Source organism: Solanum verrucosum, unplaced genomic scaffold, assembly GCF_900185275.1.
Source record: "Solanum verrucosum unplaced genomic scaffold, falcon-dt-bn FXZP01000815.1, whole genome shotgun sequence".
Classification (NCBI taxonomy): domain Eukaryota; kingdom Viridiplantae; phylum Streptophyta; class Magnoliopsida; order Solanales; family Solanaceae; genus Solanum; species Solanum verrucosum.
This window is the reverse complement of record NW_026019859.1, coordinates 1-15475: the sequence shown is the minus strand read 5'-3', so window position 1 is coordinate 15475 and position 15475 is coordinate 1. Positions and strand designations below refer to the sequence as shown.

Below are 15475 nucleotides of genomic sequence, written 5' to 3'. Positions count from 1 at the left end.
GGATGCAACACGAGGACTTCCCAGGGGGTCACCCATCCTAGTACTACTCTCGCCCAAGCACGCTTAACTTCGGAGTTCTGATGGGATCCGGTGCGTTAGTGCTGGTATGATCGCATCCATCATTCATAGCACTCTAAATTCTATTAAACACCTCCTTCCTCCCAACGCCCTAGCCTGCCCCCCACCGACCTAGCCTCCACGCGCACCGACGCATGACGCCGCCCGTCACGCCCATCCTCAACGCCCCCATCACCTGTCCTAACGACGTCGTTCCTGCAAAAAAAAATAATAATATTTTTTCAATTACACGACCAAATTTCGACAAAAAGGAGGGATGCAACACGAGGACTTCCCAGGGGGTCACCCATCCTAGTACTACTCTCGCCCAAGCACGCTTAACTTCGGAGTTCTGATGGGATCCGGTGCGTTAGTGCTGGTATGATCGCATCCATCATTCATAGCACTCTAAATTCTATTAAACACCTCCTTCCTCCCAACGCCCTAGCCTGCCCCCACCGACCTAGCCTCCACGCGCACCGACGCATGACGCCGCCCGTCACGCCCATCCTCAACGCCCCCATCACCTGTCCTAACGACGTCGTTCCTGCAAAAAATAAATAATAATATTTTTTCAATTACACGACCAAATTTCGACAAAAAGGAGGGATGCAACACGAGGACTTCCCAGGGGGTCACCCATCCTAGTACTACTCTCGCCCAAGCACGCTTAACTTCGGAGTTCTGATGGGATCCGGTGCGTTAGTGCTGGTATGATCGCATCCATCATTCATAGCACTCTAAATTCTATTAAACACCTCCTTCCTCCCAACGCCCTAGCCTGCCCCCCACCGACCTAGCCTCCACGCGCACCGACGCATGACGCCGCCCGTCACGCCCATCCTCAACGCCCCCATCACCTGTCCTAACGACGTCGTTCCTGCAAAAAATAAATAATAATATTTTTTCAATTACACGACCAAATTTCGACAAAAAGGAGGGATGCAACACGAGGACTTCCCAGGGGGTCACCCATCCTAGTACTACTCTCGCCCAAGCACGCTTAACTTCGGAGTTCTGATGGGATCCGGTGCGTTAGTGCTGGTATGATCGCATCCATCATTCATAGCACTCTAAATTCTATTAAACACCTCCTTCCTCCCAACGCCCTAGCCTGCCCCCCACCGACCTAGCCTCCACGCGCACCGACGCATGACGCCGCCCGTCACGCCCATCCTCAACGCCCCCATCACCTGTCCTAACGACGTCGTTCCTGCAAAAAATAAATAATAATATTTTTTCAATTACACGACCAAATTTCGACAAAAAGGAGGGATGCAACACGAGGACTTCCCAGGGGGTCACCCATCCTAGTACTACTCTCGCCCAAGCACGCTTAACTTCGGAGTTCTGATGGGATCCGGTGCGTTAGTGCTGGTATGATCGCATCCATCATTCATAGCACTCTAAATTCTATTAAACACCTCCTTCCTCCCAACGCCCTAGCCTGCCCCCCACCGACCTAGCCTCCACGCGCACCGACGCATGACGCCGCCCGTCACGCCCATCCTCAACGCCCCCATCACCTGTCCTAACGACGTCGTTCCTGCAAAAAATAAATAATAATATTTTTTCAATTACACGACCAAATTTCGACAAAAAGGAGGGATGCAACACGAGGACTTCCCAGGGGGTCACCCATCCTAGTACTACTCTCGCCCAAGCACGCTTAACTTCGGAGTTCTGATGGGATCCGGTGCGTTAGTGCTGGTATGATCGCATCCATCATTCATAGCACTCTAAATTCTATTAAACACCTCCTTCCTCCCAACGCCCTAGCCTGCCCCCCACCGACCTAGCCTCCACGCGCACCGACGCATGACGCCGCCCGTCACGCCCATCCTCAACGCCCCCATCACCTGTCCTAACGACGTCGTTCCTGCAAAAAATAAATAATAATATTTTTTCAATTACACGACCAAATTTCGACAAAAAGGAGGGATGCAACACGAGGACTTCCCAGGGGGTCACCCATCCTAGTACTACTCTCGCCCAAGCACGCTTAACTTCGGAGTTCTGATGGGATCCGGTGCGTTAGTGCTGGTATGATCGCATCCATCATTCATAGCACTCTAAATTCTATTAAACACCTCCTTCCTCCCAACGCCCTAGCCTGCCCCCCACCGACCTAGCCTCCACGCGCACCGACGCATGACGCCGCCCGTCACGCCCATCCTCAACGCCCCCATCACCTGTCCTAACGACGTCGTTCCTGCAAAAAATAAATAATAATATTTTTTCAATTACACGACCAAATTTCGACAAAAAGGAGGGATGCAACACGAGGACTTCCCAGGGGGTCACCCATCCTAGTACTACTCTCGCCCAAGCACGCTTAACTTCGGAGTTCTGATGGGATCCGGTGCGTTAGTGCTGGTATGATCGCATCCATCATTCATAGCACTCTAAATTCTATTAAACACCTCCTTCCTCCCAACGCCCTAGCCTGCCCCCCACCGACCTAGCCTCCACGCGCACCGACGCATGACGCCGCCCGTCACGCCCATCCTCAACGCCCCCATCACCTGTCCTAACGACGTCGTTCATGCAAAAAAAAATAATAATATTTTTTCAATTACACGACCAAATTTCGACAAAAAGGAGGGATGCAACACGAGGACTTCCCAGGGGGTCACCCATCCTAGTACTACTCTCGCCCAAGCACGCTTAACTTCGGAGTTCTGATGGGATCCGGTGCGTTAGTGCTGGTATGATCGCATCCATCATTCATAGCACTCTAAATTCTATTAAACACCTCCTTCCTCCCAACGCCCTAGCCTGCCCCCCACCGACCTAGCCTCCACGCGCACCGACGCATGACGCCGCCCGTCACGCCCATCCTCAACGCCCCCATCACCTGTCCTAACGACGTCGTTCCTGCAAAAAATAAATAATAATATTTTTTCAATTACACGACCAAATTTCGACAAAAAGGAGGGATGCAACACGAGGACTTCCCAGGGGGTCACCCATCCTAGTACTACTCTCGCCCAAGCACGCTTAACTTCGGAGTTCTGATGGGATCCGGTGCGTTAGTGCTGGTATGATCGCATCCATCATTCATAGCACTCTAAATTCTATTAAACACCTCCTTCCTCCCAACGCCCTAGCCTGCCCCCCACCGACCTAGCCTCCACGCGCACCGACGCATGACGCCGCCCGTCACGCCCATCCTCAACGCCCCCATCACCTGTCCTAACGACGTCGTTCATGCAAAAAAAAATAATAATATTTTTTCAATTACACGACCAAATTTCGACAAAAAGGAGGGATGCAACACGAGGACTTCCCAGGGGGTCACCCATCCTAGTACTACTCTCGCCCAAGCACGCTTAACTTCGGAGTTCTGATGGGATCCGGTGCGTTAGTGCTGGTATGATCGCATCCATCATTCATAGCACTCTAAATTCTATTAAACACCTCCTTCCTCCCAACGCCCTAGCCTGCCCCCACCGACCTAGCCTCCACGCGCACCGACGCATGACGCCGCCCGTCACGCCCATCCTCAACGCCCCCATCACCTGTCCTAACGACGTCGTTCCTGCAAAAAATAAATAATAATATTTTTTCAATTACACGACCAAATTTCGACAAAAAGGAGGGATGCAACACGAGGACTTCCCAGGGGGTCACCCATCCTAGTACTACTCTCGCCCAAGCACGCTTAACTTCGGAGTTCTGATGGGATCCGGTGCGTTAGTGCTGGTATGATCGCATCCATCATTCATAGCACTCTAAATTCTATTAAACACCTCCTTCCTCCCAACGCCCTAGCCTGCCCCCCACCGACCTAGCCTCCACGCGCACCGACGCATGACGCCGCCCGTCACGCCCATCCTCAACGCCCCCATCACCTGTCCTAACGACGTCGTTCCTGCAAAAAATAAATAATAATATTTTTTCAATTACACGACCAAATTTCGACAAAAAGGAGGGATGCAACACGAGGACTTCCCAGGGGGTCACCCATCCTAGTACTACTCTCGCCCAAGCACGCTTAACTTCGGAGTTCTGATGGGATCCGGTGCGTTAGTGCTGGTATGATCGCATCCATCATTCATAGCACTCTAAATTCTATTAAACACCTCCTTCCTCCCAACGCCCTAGCCTGCCCCCCACCGACCTAGCCTCCACGCGCACCGACGCATGACGCCGCCCGTCACGCCCATCCTCAACGCCCCCATCACCTGTCCTAACGACGTCGTTCTGCAAAAAAAAATAATAATATTTTTTCAATTACACGACCAAATTTCGACAAAAAGGAGGGATGCAACACGAGGACTTCCCAGGGGGTCACCCATCCTAGTACTACTCTCGCCCAAGCACGCTTAACTTCGGAGTTCTGATGGGATCCGGTGCGTTAGTGCTGGTATGATCGCATCCATCATTCATAGCACTCTAAATTCTATTAAACACCTCCTTCCTCCCAACGCCCTAGCCTGCCCCCCACCGACCTAGCCTCCACGCGCACCGACGCATGACGCCGCCCGTCACGCCCATCCTCAACGCCCCCATCACCTGTCCTAACGACGTCGTTCCTGCAAAAAAAAATAATAATATTTTTTCAATTACACGACCAAATTTCGACAAAAAGGAGGGATGCAACACGAGGACTTCCCAGGGGGTCACCCATCCTAGTACTACTCTCGCCCAAGCACGCTTAACTTCGGAGTTCTGATGGGATCCGGTGCGTTAGTGCTGGTATGATCGCATCCATCATTCATAGCACTCTAAATTCTATTAAACACCTCCTTCCTCCCAACGCCCTAGCCTGCCCCCACCGACCTAGCCTCCACGCGCACCGACGCATGACGCCGCCCGTCACGCCCATCCTCAACGCCCCCATCACCTGTCCTAACGACGTCGTTCTGCAAAAAAAAATAATAATATTTTTTCAATTACACGACCAAATTTCGACAAAAAGGAGGGATGCAACACGAGGACTTCCCAGGGGGTCACCCATCCTAGTACTACTCTCGCCCAAGCACGCTTAACTTCGGAGTTCTGATGGGATCCGGTGCGTTAGTGCTGGTATGATCGCATCCATCATTCATAGCACTCTAAATTCTATTAAACACCTCCTTCCTCCCAACGCCCTAGCCTGCCCCCCACCGACCTAGCCTCCACGCGCACCGACGCATGACGCCGCCCGTCACGCCCATCCTCAACGCCCCCATCACCTGTCCTAACGACGTCGTTCCTGCAAAAAATAAATAATAATATTTTTTCAATTACACGACCAAATTTCGACAAAAAGGAGGGATGCAACACGAGGACTTCCCAGGGGGTCACCCATCCTAGTACTACTCTCGCCCAAGCACGCTTAACTTCGGAGTTCTGATGGGATCCGGTGCGTTAGTGCTGGTATGATCGCATCCATCATTCATAGCACTCTAAATTCTATTAAACACCTCCTTCCTCCCAACGCCCTAGCCTGCCCCCCACCGACCTAGCCTCCACGCGCACCGACGCATGACGCCGCCCGTCACGCCCATCCTCAACGCCCCCATCACCTGTCCTAACGACGTCGTTCATGCAAAAAAAAATAATAATATTTTTTCAATTACACGACCAAATTTCGACAAAAAGGAGGGATGCAACACGAGGACTTCCCAGGGGGTCACCCATCCTAGTACTACTCTCGCCCAAGCACGCTTAACTTCGGAGTTCTGATGGGATCCGGTGCGTTAGTGCTGGTATGATCGCATCCATCATTCATAGCACTCTAAATTCTATTAAACACCTCCTTCCTCCCAACGCCCTAGCCTGCCCCCCACCGACCTAGCCTCCACGCGCACCGACGCATGACGCCGCCCGTCACGCCCATCCTCAACGCCCCCATCACCTGTCCTAACGACGTCGTTCATGCAAAAAAAAATAATAATATTTTTTCAATTACACGACCAAATTTCGACAAAAAGGAGGGATGCAACACGAGGACTTCCCAGGGGGTCACCCATCCTAGTACTACTCTCGCCCAAGCACGCTTAACTTCGGAGTTCTGATGGGATCCGGTGCGTTAGTGCTGGTATGATCGCATCCATCATTCATAGCACTCTAAATTCTATTAAACACCTCCTTCCTCCCAACGCCCTAGCCTGCCCCCCACCGACCTAGCCTCCACGCGCACCGACGCATGACGCCGCCCGTCACGCCCATCCTCAACGCCCCCATCACCTGTCCTAACGACGTCGTTCCTGCAAAAAATAAATAATAATATTTTTTCAATTACACGACCAAATTTCGACAAAAAGGAGGGATGCAACACGAGGACTTCCCAGGGGGTCACCCATCCTAGTACTACTCTCGCCCAAGCACGCTTAACTTCGGAGTTCTGATGGGATCCGGTGCGTTAGTGCTGGTATGATCGCATCCATCATTCATAGCACTCTAAATTCTATTAAACACCTCCTTCCTCCCAACGCCCTAGCCTGCCCCCCACCGACCTAGCCTCCACGCGCACCGACGCATGACGCCGCCCGTCACGCCCATCCTCAACGCCCCCATCACCTGTCCTAACGACGTCGTTCCTGCAAAAAAAAATAATAATATTTTTTCAATTACACGACCAAATTTCGACAAAAAGGAGGGATGCAACACGAGGACTTCCCAGGGGGTCACCCATCCTAGTACTACTCTCGCCCAAGCACGCTTAACTTCGGAGTTCTGATGGGATCCGGTGCGTTAGTGCTGGTATGATCGCATCCATCATTCATAGCACTCTAAATTCTATTAAACACCTCCTTCCTCCCAACGCCCTAGCCTGCCCCCCACCGACCTAGCCTCCACGCGCACCGACGCATGACGCCGCCCGTCACGCCCATCCTCAACGCCCCCATCACCTGTCCTAACGACGTCGTTCCTGCAAAAAAAAATAATAATATTTTTTCAATTACACGACCAAATTTCGACAAAAAGGAGGGATGCAACACGAGGACTTCCCAGGGGGTCACCCATCCTAGTACTACTCTCGCCCAAGCACGCTTAACTTCGGAGTTCTGATGGGATCCGGTGCGTTAGTGCTGGTATGATCGCATCCATCATTCATAGCACTCTAAATTCTATTAAACACCTCCTTCCTCCCAACGCCCTAGCCTGCCCCCCACCGACCTAGCCTCCACGCGCACCGACGCATGACGCCGCCCGTCACGCCCATCCTCAACGCCCCCATCACCTGTCCTAACGACGTCGTTCATGCAAAAAACAAATAATAATATTTTTTCAATTACACGACCAAATTTCGACAAAAAGGAGGGATGCAACACGAGGACTTCCCAGGGGGTCACCCATCCTAGTACTACTCTCGCCCAAGCACGCTTAACTTCGGAGTTCTGATGGGATCCGGTGCGTTAGTGCTGGTATGATCGCATCCATCATTCATAGCACTCTAAATTCTATTAAACACCTCCTTCCTCCCAACGCCCTAGCCTGCCCCCCACCGACCTAGCCTCCACGCGCACCGACGCATGACGCCGCCCGTCACGCCCATCCTCAACGCCCCCATCACCTGTCCTAACGACGTCGTTCCTGCAAAAAATAAATAATAATATTTTTTCAATTACACGACCAAATTTCGACAAAAAGGAGGGATGCAACACGAGGACTTCCCAGGGGGTCACCCATCCTAGTACTACTCTCGCCCAAGCACGCTTAACTTCGGAGTTCTGATGGGATCCGGTGCGTTAGTGCTGGTATGATCGCATCCATCATTCATAGCACTCTAAATTCTATTAAACACCTCCTTCCTCCCAACGCCCTAGCCTGCCCCCCACCGACCTAGCCTCCACGCGCACCGACGCATGACGCCGCCCGTCACGCCCATCCTCAACGCCCCCATCACCTGTCCTAACGACGTCGTTCCTGCAAAAAAAAATAATAATATTTTTTCAATTACACGACCAAATTTCGACAAAAAGGAGGGATGCAACACGAGGACTTCCCAGGGGGTCACCCATCCTAGTACTACTCTCGCCCAAGCACGCTTAACTTCGGAGTTCTGATGGGATCCGGTGCGTTAGTGCTGGTATGATCGCATCCATCATTCATAGCACTCTAAATTCTATTAAACACCTCCTTCCTCCCAACGCCCTAGCCTGCCCCCCACCGACCTAGCCTCCACGCGCACCGACGCATGACGCCGCCCGTCACGCCCATCCTCAACGCCCCCATCACCTGTCCTAACGACGTCGTTCCTGCAAAAAAAAATAATAATATTTTTTCAATTACACGACCAAATTTCGACAAAAAGGAGGGATGCAACACGAGGACTTCCCAGGGGGTCACCCATCCTAGTACTACTCTCGCCCAAGCACGCTTAACTTCGGAGTTCTGATGGGATCCGGTGCGTTAGTGCTGGTATGATCGCATCCATCATTCATAGCACTCTAAATTCTATTAAACACCTCCTTCCTCCCAACGCCCTAGCCTGCCCCCACCGACCTAGCCTCCACGCGCACCGACGCATGACGCCGCCCGTCACGCCCATCCTCAACGCCCCCATCACCTGTCCTAACGACGTCGTTCCTGCAAAAAAAAATAATAATATTTTTTCAATTACACGACCAAATTTCGACAAAAAGGAGGGATGCAACACGAGGACTTCCCAGGGGGTCACCCATCCTAGTACTACTCTCGCCCAAGCACGCTTAACTTCGGAGTTCTGATGGGATCCGGTGCGTTAGTGCTGGTATGATCGCATCCATCATTCATAGCACTCTAAATTCTATTAAACACCTCCTTCCTCCCAACGCCCTAGCCTGCCCCCCACCGACCTAGCCTCCACGCGCACCGACGCATGACGCCGCCCGTCACGCCCATCCTCAACGCCCCCATCACCTGTCCTAACGACGTCGTTCATGCAAAAAACAAATAATAATATTTTTTCAATTACACGACCAAATTTCGACAAAAAGGAGGGATGCAACACGAGGACTTCCCAGGGGGTCACCCATCCTAGTACTACTCTCGCCCAAGCACGCTTAACTTCGGAGTTCTGATGGGATCCGGTGCGTTAGTGCTGGTATGATCGCATCCATCATTCATAGCACTCTAAATTCTATTAAACACCTCCTTCCTCCCAACGCCCTAGCCTGCCCCCCACCGACCTAGCCTCCACGCGCACCGACGCATGACGCCGCCCGTCACGCCCATCCTCAACGCCCCCATCACCTGTCCTAACGACGTCGTTCATGCAAAAAAAAATAATAATATTTTTTCAATTACACGACCAAATTTCGACAAAAAGGAGGGATGCAACACGAGGACTTCCCAGGGGGTCACCCATCCTAGTACTACTCTCGCCCAAGCACGCTTAACTTCGGAGTTCTGATGGGATCCGGTGCGTTAGTGCTGGTATGATCGCATCCATCATTCATAGCACTCTAAATTCTATTAAACACCTCCTTCCTCCCAACGCCCTAGCCTGCCCCCCACCGACCTAGCCTCCACGCGCACCGACGCATGACGCCGCCCGTCACGCCCATCCTCAACGCCCCCATCACCTGTCCTAACGACGTCGTTCCTGCAAAAAATAAATAATAATATTTTTTCAATTACACGACCAAATTTCGACAAAAAGGAGGGATGCAACACGAGGACTTCCCAGGGGGTCACCCATCCTAGTACTACTCTCGCCCAAGCACGCTTAACTTCGGAGTTCTGATGGGATCCGGTGCGTTAGTGCTGGTATGATCGCATCCATCATTCATAGCACTCTAAATTCTATTAAACACCTCCTTCCTCCCAACGCCCTAGCCTGCCCCCCACCGACCTAGCCTCCACGCGCACCGACGCATGACGCCGCCCGTCACGCCCATCCTCAACGCCCCCATCACCTGTCCTAACGACGTCGTTCCTGCAAAAAATAAATAATAATATTTTTTCAATTACACGACCAAATTTCGACAAAAAGGAGGGATGCAACACGAGGACTTCCCAGGGGGTCACCCATCCTAGTACTACTCTCGCCCAAGCACGCTTAACTTCGGAGTTCTGATGGGATCCGGTGCGTTAGTGCTGGTATGATCGCATCCATCATTCATAGCACTCTAAATTCTATTAAACACCTCCTTCCTCCCAACGCCCTAGCCTGCCCCCCACCGACCTAGCCTCCACGCGCACCGACGCATGACGCCGCCCGTCACGCCCATCCTCAACGCCCCCATCACCTGTCCTAACGACGTCGTTCTGCAAAAAATAAATAATAATATTTTTTCAATTACACGACCAAATTTCGACAAAAAGGAGGGATGCAACACGAGGACTTCCCAGGGGGTCACCCATCCTAGTACTACTCTCGCCCAAGCACGCTTAACTTCGGAGTTCTGATGGGATCCGGTGCGTTAGTGCTGGTATGATCGCATCCATCATTCATAGCACTCTAAATTCTATTAAACACCTCCTTCCTCCCAACGCCCTAGCCTGCCCCCCACCGACCTAGCCTCCACGCGCACCGACGCATGACGCCGCCCGTCACGCCCATCCTCAACGCCCCCATCACCTGTCCTAACGACGTCGTTCCTGCAAAAAAAAATAATAATATTTTTTCAATTACACGACCAAATTTCGACAAAAAGGAGGGATGCAACACGAGGACTTCCCAGGGGGTCACCCATCCTAGTACTACTCTCGCCCAAGCACGCTTAACTTCGGAGTTCTGATGGGATCCGGTGCGTTAGTGCTGGTATGATCGCATCCATCATTCATAGCACTCTAAATTCTATTAAACACCTCCTTCCTCCCAACGCCCTAGCCTGCCCCCACCGACCTAGCCTCCACGCGCACCGACGCATGACGCCGCCCGTCACGCCCATCCTCAACGCCCCCATCACCTGTCCTAACGACGTCGTTCCTGCAAAAAATAAATAATAATATTTTTTCAATTACACGACCAAATTTCGACAAAAAGGAGGGATGCAACACGAGGACTTCCCAGGGGGTCACCCATCCTAGTACTACTCTCGCCCAAGCACGCTTAACTTCGGAGTTCTGATGGGATCCGGTGCGTTAGTGCTGGTATGATCGCATCCATCATTCATAGCACTCTAAATTCTATTAAACACCTCCTTCCTCCCAACGCCCTAGCCTGCCCCCCACCGACCTAGCCTCCACGCGCACCGACGCATGACGCCGCCCGTCACGCCCATCCTCAACGCCCCCATCACCTGTCCTAACGACGTCGTTCCTGCAAAAAATAAATAATAATATTTTTTCAATTACACGACCAAATTTCGACAAAAAGGAGGGATGCAACACGAGGACTTCCCAGGGGGTCACCCATCCTAGTACTACTCTCGCCCAAGCACGCTTAACTTCGGAGTTCTGATGGGATCCGGTGCGTTAGTGCTGGTATGATCGCATCCATCATTCATAGCACTCTAAATTCTATTAAACACCTCCTTCCTCCCAACGCCCTAGCCTGCCCCCCACCGACCTAGCCTCCACGCGCACCGACGCATGACGCCGCCCGTCACGCCCATCCTCAACGCCCCCATCACCTGTCCTAACGACGTCGTTCCTGCAAAAAAAAATAATAATATTTTTTCAATTACACGACCAAATTTCGACAAAAAGGAGGGATGCAACACGAGGACTTCCCAGGGGGTCACCCATCCTAGTACTACTCTCGCCCAAGCACGCTTAACTTCGGAGTTCTGATGGGATCCGGTGCGTTAGTGCTGGTATGATCGCATCCATCATTCATAGCACTCTAAATTCTATTAAACACCTCCTTCCTCCCAACGCCCTAGCCTGCCCCCCACCGACCTAGCCTCCACGCGCACCGACGCATGACGCCGCCCGTCACGCCCATCCTCAACGCCCCCATCACCTGTCCTAACGACGTCGTTCCTGCAAAAAATAAATAATAATATTTTTTCAATTACACGACCAAATTTCGACAAAAAGGAGGGATGCAACACGAGGACTTCCCAGGGGGTCACCCATCCTAGTACTACTCTCGCCCAAGCACGCTTAACTTCGGAGTTCTGATGGGATCCGGTGCGTTAGTGCTGGTATGATCGCATCCATCATTCATAGCACTCTAAATTCTATTAAACACCTCCTTCCTCCCAACGCCCTAGCCTGCCCCCCACCGACCTAGCCTCCACGCGCACCGACGCATGACGCCGCCCGTCACGCCCATCCTCAACGCCCCCATCACCTGTCCTAACGACGTCGTTCTGCAAAAAAAAATAATAATATTTTTTCAATTACACGACCAAATTTCGACAAAAAGGAGGGATGCAACACGAGGACTTCCCAGGGGGTCACCCATCCTAGTACTACTCTCGCCCAAGCACGCTTAACTTCGGAGTTCTGATGGGATCCGGTGCGTTAGTGCTGGTATGATCGCATCCATCATTCATAGCACTCTAAATTCTATTAAACACCTCCTTCCTCCCAACGCCCTAGCCTGCCCCCCACCGACCTAGCCTCCACGCGCACCGACGCATGACGCCGCCCGTCACGCCCATCCTCAACGCCCCCATCACCTGTCCTAACGACGTCGTTCCTGCAAAAAAAAATAATAATATTTTTTCAATTACACGACCAAATTTCGACAAAAAGGAGGGATGCAACACGAGGACTTCCCAGGGGGTCACCCATCCTAGTACTACTCTCGCCCAAGCACGCTTAACTTCGGAGTTCTGATGGGATCCGGTGCGTTAGTGCTGGTATGATCGCATCCATCATTCATAGCACTCTAAATTCTATTAAACACCTCCTTCCTCCCAACGCCCTAGCCTGCCCCCCACCGACCTAGCCTCCACGCGCACCGACGCATGACGCCGCCCGTCACGCCCATCCTCAACGCCCCCATCACCTGTCCTAACGACGTCGTTCTGCAAAAAATAAATAATAATATTTTTTCAATTACACGACCAAATTTCGACAAAAAGGAGGGATGCAACACGAGGACTTCCCAGGGGGTCACCCATCCTAGTACTACTCTCGCCCAAGCACGCTTAACTTCGGAGTTCTGATGGGATCCGGTGCGTTAGTGCTGGTATGATCGCATCCATCATTCATAGCACTCTAAATTCTATTAAACACCTCCTTCCTCCCAACGCCCTAGCCTGCCCCCCACCGACCTAGCCTCCACGCGCACCGACGCATGACGCGCCCGTCACGCCCATCCTCAACGCCCCCATCACCTGTCCTAACGACGTCGTTCCTGCAAAAAAAAATAATAATATTTTTTCAATTACACGACCAAATTTCGACAAAAAGAGGGATGCAACACGAGGACTTCCCAGGGGGTCACCCATCCTAGTACTACTCTCGCCCAAGCACGCTTAACTTCGGAGTTCTGATGGGATCCGGTGCGTTAGTGCTGGTATGATCGCATCCATCATTCATAGCACTCTAAATTCTATTAAACACCTCCTTCCTCCCAACGCCCTAGCCTGCCCCCCACCGACCTAGCCTCCACGCGCACCGACGCATGACGCCGCCCGTCACGCCCATCCTCAACGCCCCCATCACCTGTCCTAACGACGTCGTTCCTGCAAAAAAAAATAATAATATTTTTTCAATTACACGACCAAATTTCGACAAAAAGGAGGGATGCAACACGAGGACTTCCCAGGGGGTCACCCATCCTAGTACTACTCTCGCCCAAGCACGCTTAACTTCGGAGTTCTGATGGGATCCGGTGCGTTAGTGCTGGTATGATCGCATCCATCATTCATAGCACTCTAAATTCTATTAAACACCTCCTTCCTCCCAACGCCCTAGCCTGCCCCCCACCGACCTAGCCTCCACGCGCACCGACGCATGACGCCGCCCGTCACGCCCATCCTCAACGCCCCCATCACCTGTCCTAACGACGTCGTTCATGCAAAAAACAAATAATAATATTTTTTCAATTACACGACCAAATTTCGACAAAAAGAGGGATGCAACACGAGGACTTCCCAGGGGGTCACCCATCCTAGTACTACTCTCGCCCAAGCACGCTTAACTTCGGAGTTCTGATGGGATCCGGTGCGTTAGTGCTGGTATGATCGCATCCATCATTCATAGCACTCTAAATTCTATTAAACACCTCCTTCCTCCCAACGCCCTAGCCTGCCCCCCACCGACCTAGCCTCCACGCGCACCGACGCATGACGCCGCCCGTCACGCCCATCCTCAACGCCCCCATCACCTGTCCTAACGACGTCGTTCCTGCAAAAAATAAATAATAATATTTTTTCAATTACACGACCAAATTTCGACAAAAAGGAGGGATGCAACACGAGGACTTCCCAGGGGGTCACCCATCCTAGTACTACTCTCGCCCAAGCACGCTTAACTTCGGAGTTCTGATGGGATCCGGTGCGTTAGTGCTGGTATGATCGCATCCATCATTCATAGCACTCTAAATTCTATTAAACACCTCCTTCCTCCCAACGCCCTAGCCTGCCCCCCACCGACCTAGCCTCCACGCGCACCGACGCATGACGCCGCCCGTCACGCCCATCCTCAACGCCCCCATCACCTGTCCTAACGACGTCGTTCATGCAAAAAAAAATAATAATATTTTTTCAATTACACGACCAAATTTCGACAAAAAGGAGGGATGCAACACGAGGACTTCCCAGGGGGTCACCCATCCTAGTACTACTCTCGCCCAAGCACGCTTAACTTCGGAGTTCTGATGGGATCCGGTGCGTTAGTGCTGGTATGATCGCATCCATCATTCATAGCACTCTAAATTCTATTAAACACCTCCTTCCTCCCAACGCCCTAGCCTGCCCCCCACCGACCTAGCCTCCACGCGCACCGACGCATGACGCCGCCCGTCACGCCCATCCTCAACGCCCCCATCACCTGTCCTAACGACGTCGTTCATGCAAAAAAAAATAATAATATTTTTTCAATTACACGACCAAATTTCGACAAAAAGGAGGGATGCAACACGAGGACTTCCCAGGGGGTCACCCATCCTAGTACTACTCTCGCCCAAGCACGCTTAACTTCGGAGTTCTGATGGGATCCGGTGCGTTAGTGCTGGTATGATCGCATCCATCATTCATAGCACTCTAAATTCTATTAAACACCTCCTTCCTCCCAACGCCCTAGCCTGCCCCCCACCGACCTAGCCTCCACGCGCACCGACGCATGACGCCGCCCGTCACGCCCATCCTCAACGCCCCCATCACCTGTCCTAACGACGTCGTTCATGCAAAAAACAAATAATAATATTTTTTCAATTACACGACCAAATTTCGACAAAAAGGAGGGATGCAACACGAGGACTTCCCAGGGGGTCACCCATCCTAGTACTACTCTCGCCCAAGCACGCTTAACTTCGGAGTTCTGATGGGATCCGGTGCGTTAGTGCTGGTATGATCGCATCCATCATTCATAGCACTCTAAATTCTATTAAACACCTCCTTCCTCCCAACGCCCTAGCCTGCCCCCCACGACCTAG

At 52.0% G+C, this 15475-nt stretch overlaps 47 non-coding genes across 47 annotated transcripts; all 47 read right to left on the bottom strand.

The window, feature by feature from the left end:
• Positions 1–118, bottom strand: LOC125818508 (5S ribosomal RNA; the record flags this gene model as incomplete). The annotated part of the gene is made up of 1 exon (XR_007442399.1): positions 1–118. It is a non-coding gene; the product is annotated as a 5S ribosomal RNA (ribosomal RNA).
• Positions 119–331: 213 nt separating this feature from the next.
• Positions 332–450, bottom strand: LOC125818501 (5S ribosomal RNA). Its single transcript, XR_007442398.1, has one exon. It is a non-coding gene; the product is annotated as a 5S ribosomal RNA (ribosomal RNA).
• A 213-nt stretch (positions 451–663) lies between these two features.
• LOC125818488 (5S ribosomal RNA) lies at positions 664–782 on the bottom strand. The gene has a single exon (XR_007442396.1). It is a non-coding gene; the product is annotated as a 5S ribosomal RNA (ribosomal RNA).
• A 214-nt stretch (positions 783–996) lies between these two features.
• LOC125818482 (5S ribosomal RNA) lies at positions 997–1115 on the bottom strand. The gene has a single exon (XR_007442395.1). It is a non-coding gene; the product is annotated as a 5S ribosomal RNA (ribosomal RNA).
• A 214-nt stretch (positions 1116–1329) lies between these two features.
• On the bottom strand, positions 1330–1448 carry LOC125818474 (5S ribosomal RNA). Its single transcript, XR_007442394.1, has one exon. It is a non-coding gene; the product is annotated as a 5S ribosomal RNA (ribosomal RNA).
• Positions 1449–1662: 214 nt separating this feature from the next.
• Positions 1663–1781, bottom strand: LOC125818467 (5S ribosomal RNA). The gene has a single exon (XR_007442393.1). It is a non-coding gene; the product is annotated as a 5S ribosomal RNA (ribosomal RNA).
• Positions 1782–1995: 214 nt separating this feature from the next.
• Positions 1996–2114, bottom strand: LOC125818462 (5S ribosomal RNA). The gene has a single exon (XR_007442392.1). It is a non-coding gene; the product is annotated as a 5S ribosomal RNA (ribosomal RNA).
• Positions 2115–2328: 214 nt separating this feature from the next.
• On the bottom strand, positions 2329–2447 carry LOC125818455 (5S ribosomal RNA). Its single transcript, XR_007442391.1, has one exon. It is a non-coding gene; the product is annotated as a 5S ribosomal RNA (ribosomal RNA).
• A 213-nt stretch (positions 2448–2660) lies between these two features.
• Positions 2661–2779, bottom strand: LOC125818448 (5S ribosomal RNA). The gene has a single exon (XR_007442390.1). It is a non-coding gene; the product is annotated as a 5S ribosomal RNA (ribosomal RNA).
• A 214-nt stretch (positions 2780–2993) lies between these two features.
• On the bottom strand, positions 2994–3112 carry LOC125818443 (5S ribosomal RNA). The gene has a single exon (XR_007442389.1). It is a non-coding gene; the product is annotated as a 5S ribosomal RNA (ribosomal RNA).
• Positions 3113–3325: 213 nt separating this feature from the next.
• LOC125818432 (5S ribosomal RNA) lies at positions 3326–3444 on the bottom strand. Its single transcript, XR_007442387.1, has one exon. It is a non-coding gene; the product is annotated as a 5S ribosomal RNA (ribosomal RNA).
• Positions 3445–3657: 213 nt separating this feature from the next.
• Positions 3658–3776, bottom strand: LOC125818420 (5S ribosomal RNA). Its single transcript, XR_007442384.1, has one exon. It is a non-coding gene; the product is annotated as a 5S ribosomal RNA (ribosomal RNA).
• A 214-nt stretch (positions 3777–3990) lies between these two features.
• On the bottom strand, positions 3991–4109 carry LOC125818407 (5S ribosomal RNA). Its single transcript, XR_007442381.1, has one exon. It is a non-coding gene; the product is annotated as a 5S ribosomal RNA (ribosomal RNA).
• Positions 4110–4321: 212 nt separating this feature from the next.
• On the bottom strand, positions 4322–4440 carry LOC125818400 (5S ribosomal RNA). Its single transcript, XR_007442380.1, has one exon. It is a non-coding gene; the product is annotated as a 5S ribosomal RNA (ribosomal RNA).
• A 213-nt stretch (positions 4441–4653) lies between these two features.
• LOC125818395 (5S ribosomal RNA) lies at positions 4654–4772 on the bottom strand. Its single transcript, XR_007442379.1, has one exon. It is a non-coding gene; the product is annotated as a 5S ribosomal RNA (ribosomal RNA).
• A 211-nt stretch (positions 4773–4983) lies between these two features.
• On the bottom strand, positions 4984–5102 carry LOC125818389 (5S ribosomal RNA). The gene has a single exon (XR_007442378.1). It is a non-coding gene; the product is annotated as a 5S ribosomal RNA (ribosomal RNA).
• A 214-nt stretch (positions 5103–5316) lies between these two features.
• On the bottom strand, positions 5317–5435 carry LOC125818383 (5S ribosomal RNA). Its single transcript, XR_007442377.1, has one exon. It is a non-coding gene; the product is annotated as a 5S ribosomal RNA (ribosomal RNA).
• A 213-nt stretch (positions 5436–5648) lies between these two features.
• On the bottom strand, positions 5649–5767 carry LOC125818376 (5S ribosomal RNA). The gene has a single exon (XR_007442376.1). It is a non-coding gene; the product is annotated as a 5S ribosomal RNA (ribosomal RNA).
• A 213-nt stretch (positions 5768–5980) lies between these two features.
• Positions 5981–6099, bottom strand: LOC125818371 (5S ribosomal RNA). Its single transcript, XR_007442375.1, has one exon. It is a non-coding gene; the product is annotated as a 5S ribosomal RNA (ribosomal RNA).
• A 214-nt stretch (positions 6100–6313) lies between these two features.
• LOC125818368 (5S ribosomal RNA) lies at positions 6314–6432 on the bottom strand. The gene has a single exon (XR_007442374.1). It is a non-coding gene; the product is annotated as a 5S ribosomal RNA (ribosomal RNA).
• Positions 6433–6645: 213 nt separating this feature from the next.
• Positions 6646–6764, bottom strand: LOC125818363 (5S ribosomal RNA). The gene has a single exon (XR_007442373.1). It is a non-coding gene; the product is annotated as a 5S ribosomal RNA (ribosomal RNA).
• Positions 6765–6977: 213 nt separating this feature from the next.
• LOC125818359 (5S ribosomal RNA) lies at positions 6978–7096 on the bottom strand. Its single transcript, XR_007442372.1, has one exon. It is a non-coding gene; the product is annotated as a 5S ribosomal RNA (ribosomal RNA).
• Positions 7097–7310: 214 nt separating this feature from the next.
• On the bottom strand, positions 7311–7429 carry LOC125818344 (5S ribosomal RNA). Its single transcript, XR_007442370.1, has one exon. It is a non-coding gene; the product is annotated as a 5S ribosomal RNA (ribosomal RNA).
• Positions 7430–7643: 214 nt separating this feature from the next.
• On the bottom strand, positions 7644–7762 carry LOC125818337 (5S ribosomal RNA). Its single transcript, XR_007442369.1, has one exon. It is a non-coding gene; the product is annotated as a 5S ribosomal RNA (ribosomal RNA).
• Positions 7763–7975: 213 nt separating this feature from the next.
• On the bottom strand, positions 7976–8094 carry LOC125818329 (5S ribosomal RNA). Its single transcript, XR_007442368.1, has one exon. It is a non-coding gene; the product is annotated as a 5S ribosomal RNA (ribosomal RNA).
• Positions 8095–8307: 213 nt separating this feature from the next.
• On the bottom strand, positions 8308–8426 carry LOC125818321 (5S ribosomal RNA). Its single transcript, XR_007442367.1, has one exon. It is a non-coding gene; the product is annotated as a 5S ribosomal RNA (ribosomal RNA).
• Positions 8427–8638: 212 nt separating this feature from the next.
• On the bottom strand, positions 8639–8757 carry LOC125818314 (5S ribosomal RNA). Its single transcript, XR_007442366.1, has one exon. It is a non-coding gene; the product is annotated as a 5S ribosomal RNA (ribosomal RNA).
• Positions 8758–8971: 214 nt separating this feature from the next.
• LOC125818308 (5S ribosomal RNA) lies at positions 8972–9090 on the bottom strand. Its single transcript, XR_007442365.1, has one exon. It is a non-coding gene; the product is annotated as a 5S ribosomal RNA (ribosomal RNA).
• Positions 9091–9303: 213 nt separating this feature from the next.
• LOC125818300 (5S ribosomal RNA) lies at positions 9304–9422 on the bottom strand. Its single transcript, XR_007442364.1, has one exon. It is a non-coding gene; the product is annotated as a 5S ribosomal RNA (ribosomal RNA).
• A 214-nt stretch (positions 9423–9636) lies between these two features.
• LOC125818292 (5S ribosomal RNA) lies at positions 9637–9755 on the bottom strand. The gene has a single exon (XR_007442363.1). It is a non-coding gene; the product is annotated as a 5S ribosomal RNA (ribosomal RNA).
• Positions 9756–9969: 214 nt separating this feature from the next.
• Positions 9970–10088, bottom strand: LOC125818286 (5S ribosomal RNA). Its single transcript, XR_007442362.1, has one exon. It is a non-coding gene; the product is annotated as a 5S ribosomal RNA (ribosomal RNA).
• Positions 10089–10301: 213 nt separating this feature from the next.
• On the bottom strand, positions 10302–10420 carry LOC125818279 (5S ribosomal RNA). The gene has a single exon (XR_007442361.1). It is a non-coding gene; the product is annotated as a 5S ribosomal RNA (ribosomal RNA).
• Positions 10421–10633: 213 nt separating this feature from the next.
• On the bottom strand, positions 10634–10752 carry LOC125818265 (5S ribosomal RNA). Its single transcript, XR_007442358.1, has one exon. It is a non-coding gene; the product is annotated as a 5S ribosomal RNA (ribosomal RNA).
• A 213-nt stretch (positions 10753–10965) lies between these two features.
• Positions 10966–11084, bottom strand: LOC125818257 (5S ribosomal RNA). The gene has a single exon (XR_007442356.1). It is a non-coding gene; the product is annotated as a 5S ribosomal RNA (ribosomal RNA).
• Positions 11085–11298: 214 nt separating this feature from the next.
• Positions 11299–11417, bottom strand: LOC125818251 (5S ribosomal RNA). The gene has a single exon (XR_007442355.1). It is a non-coding gene; the product is annotated as a 5S ribosomal RNA (ribosomal RNA).
• A 213-nt stretch (positions 11418–11630) lies between these two features.
• On the bottom strand, positions 11631–11749 carry LOC125818246 (5S ribosomal RNA). The gene has a single exon (XR_007442354.1). It is a non-coding gene; the product is annotated as a 5S ribosomal RNA (ribosomal RNA).
• Positions 11750–11963: 214 nt separating this feature from the next.
• LOC125818239 (5S ribosomal RNA) lies at positions 11964–12082 on the bottom strand. The gene has a single exon (XR_007442353.1). It is a non-coding gene; the product is annotated as a 5S ribosomal RNA (ribosomal RNA).
• A 212-nt stretch (positions 12083–12294) lies between these two features.
• Positions 12295–12413, bottom strand: LOC125818231 (5S ribosomal RNA). The gene has a single exon (XR_007442351.1). It is a non-coding gene; the product is annotated as a 5S ribosomal RNA (ribosomal RNA).
• Positions 12414–12626: 213 nt separating this feature from the next.
• On the bottom strand, positions 12627–12745 carry LOC125818223 (5S ribosomal RNA). The gene has a single exon (XR_007442349.1). It is a non-coding gene; the product is annotated as a 5S ribosomal RNA (ribosomal RNA).
• A 213-nt stretch (positions 12746–12958) lies between these two features.
• On the bottom strand, positions 12959–13077 carry LOC125818216 (5S ribosomal RNA). The gene has a single exon (XR_007442348.1). It is a non-coding gene; the product is annotated as a 5S ribosomal RNA (ribosomal RNA).
• Positions 13078–13288: 211 nt separating this feature from the next.
• LOC125818210 (5S ribosomal RNA) lies at positions 13289–13407 on the bottom strand. Its single transcript, XR_007442347.1, has one exon. It is a non-coding gene; the product is annotated as a 5S ribosomal RNA (ribosomal RNA).
• A 213-nt stretch (positions 13408–13620) lies between these two features.
• On the bottom strand, positions 13621–13739 carry LOC125818204 (5S ribosomal RNA). Its single transcript, XR_007442346.1, has one exon. It is a non-coding gene; the product is annotated as a 5S ribosomal RNA (ribosomal RNA).
• Positions 13740–13952: 213 nt separating this feature from the next.
• LOC125818496 (5S ribosomal RNA) lies at positions 13953–14071 on the bottom strand. The gene has a single exon (XR_007442397.1). It is a non-coding gene; the product is annotated as a 5S ribosomal RNA (ribosomal RNA).
• A 214-nt stretch (positions 14072–14285) lies between these two features.
• LOC125818414 (5S ribosomal RNA) lies at positions 14286–14404 on the bottom strand. The gene has a single exon (XR_007442382.1). It is a non-coding gene; the product is annotated as a 5S ribosomal RNA (ribosomal RNA).
• A 213-nt stretch (positions 14405–14617) lies between these two features.
• On the bottom strand, positions 14618–14736 carry LOC125818352 (5S ribosomal RNA). The gene has a single exon (XR_007442371.1). It is a non-coding gene; the product is annotated as a 5S ribosomal RNA (ribosomal RNA).
• A 213-nt stretch (positions 14737–14949) lies between these two features.
• Positions 14950–15068, bottom strand: LOC125818271 (5S ribosomal RNA). Its single transcript, XR_007442360.1, has one exon. It is a non-coding gene; the product is annotated as a 5S ribosomal RNA (ribosomal RNA).
• Positions 15069–15282: 214 nt separating this feature from the next.
• LOC125818197 (5S ribosomal RNA) lies at positions 15283–15401 on the bottom strand. The gene has a single exon (XR_007442345.1). It is a non-coding gene; the product is annotated as a 5S ribosomal RNA (ribosomal RNA).
• Positions 15402–15475: the final 74 nt, after the last annotated feature.